This window comes from Parasteatoda tepidariorum, chromosome 9 (genome assembly GCF_043381705.1).
Source record: "Parasteatoda tepidariorum isolate YZ-2023 chromosome 9, CAS_Ptep_4.0, whole genome shotgun sequence".
NCBI lineage: Eukaryota > Metazoa > Arthropoda > Arachnida > Araneae > Theridiidae > Parasteatoda > Parasteatoda tepidariorum.
Window position 1 is genome coordinate 84,449,690 of NC_092212.1, and position 1,931 is coordinate 84,451,620.

The following is a 1,931-nucleotide window of genomic DNA, read 5'->3' on the forward strand; positions in this document are numbered from 1 at the left end:
AGGGTTATATTTGAATACAGTAATAATCCGAGAGCGACCGGCCGCATGGGTTTTAGCCCTATCGCCGCACTACTAGGGTCGCTGCCCGTTTTCAGGGGTGCGTCAGCACCCTTGGTCGACTACGACCACGCAGCCACGGGAACGGACCCGGCAAAATCAACGCCGGCTTTAACGACTTTCAAATTGCCGGACCCGCCCGCCCGAGTCGGGGGGAGTTCAAACGCGGGGCTTTCCCTTGGCTGTTCGCCCGGTACTCCTCTGCGCTCACTCCCACCTATCGTTTAGAGCACGAGGTTCTAGGGGACTTTTCGACCCCGTTTGCACGGGCATCCCCTTTTGGTCCGACGTAGACTTGGAAAATTGGTCACGTCGGGCCGAAGGTTCACTTCGAACCGAAAAGACTGTACTCCTGCAAGCTGGAAGGTTTCCTTGCGCAGGCGAGGGCTGGGGTGGTGGACGAGACGAAACGAGCCTGGGGGTAATGCGCTCCACCTTCCCCGCCGGCTATCCTCATACTCGCCGTTCCGTGCAGACATCGTGTGTTTCTCTGGGTCCTCGAGTCACCGGAGTCCCCTTCTCTTGCGATCGAATCTCACCTTGATTCGCATCACTCAGGGGACCCCTATCTGCCTTCTACGAACCGCACAGGTGTTGGCCGTCTAAAAGACGTTGCCCATCTGACGGGACGAGGACCCCACCCGTTACGTCAGATTATATTTGAATACAGTATATTAGCTCGAATTGACTCATTTTAACGCGATGCAATGTTCAACTCGAGTTGAACATTAGTAGTCGTAAGCCCAAAATTGGGTCGGTTGTTCAACGGCGGGTATAATATAAAATAAAATATAGGGCCACATTGTGGGCCTTCTTATTGTCCTAGAATAATTACATCTGGTAGGAAACAAGTTTTCTGAAATATAATACGTGTCCCCATTTGAACATTATGGGGAGATATAGGGGCATGTATAAATACGGTATATATTGATACTGGTCCGAATTTCCCGAATACATATATATATCCCCCTAATTGGTCTGTAATAATTTCCTCTGGTAGGGTACACTAGTATTCTGCAATAAAATACGTGGTCCTGTTTGAATATTACGGGTCAATTAAAGGGAGATATAGGGCCATGTATGAATTTATATAACTTTACTGGGAAAATAATGATATTCTGATCTCCAGAAATAAATGTTAGATGTGAGTACTCATAAATTAATTTGAATACTTATATTCATGAACAAATTTAACTTTGAAAAAAAAAGAAGAACTGAATAGACGGAAAATTTCTCGTAATGATACAACAATGTAAATCTTTATAAGCCTTTCCCAATTCGAAAGGTCCCGAAGTGGATTGATCGTTAAATCACGGTTCCCAGCAGATCACCGAAGTCAAGCATCGCTGGCTGCTGTCGGTGAGCGGGTGGGTGACCACTTGGATCAGCCTGCGTAAGGACCAAGGGTGTGTGATATTAAAGCCTCGTTAAACTGTTCTAATATAAAGTGCTCGACTTCTCGTGCAGGTCGTCGGGCTACCGAAGCGGGGGTGCCATTGTTTTTAATTTACGTCGCACTAGAGCTGCACAATGGGCTGTTGGCGACGGTCTGGGAAACATCCCTGAGGATGATCCGAAGACATGCCATCACAATTTTGATCCTCTGCGGAGGGGATGGCACCCCCGCTTCGGTAGCCCGACGACCTGCGCGCGAAGTCGAGCACTTTACGGTAGCACAGTTTAACGAGGACCAATACCGCACACCCTCGGTCCCTACGCAGACTGATCCAAGTGGTCACCCACCCGCACACTGACCGTAGCCAGTGATGCTTGACTTCGGTGATCTGCTGGGACACAACAATTAAAGCAAAATTACTGTTGGCAAAAAGCAAAATTGTTATTCTTTAAAAATTAAAATTAATTGTAAAAGGCAC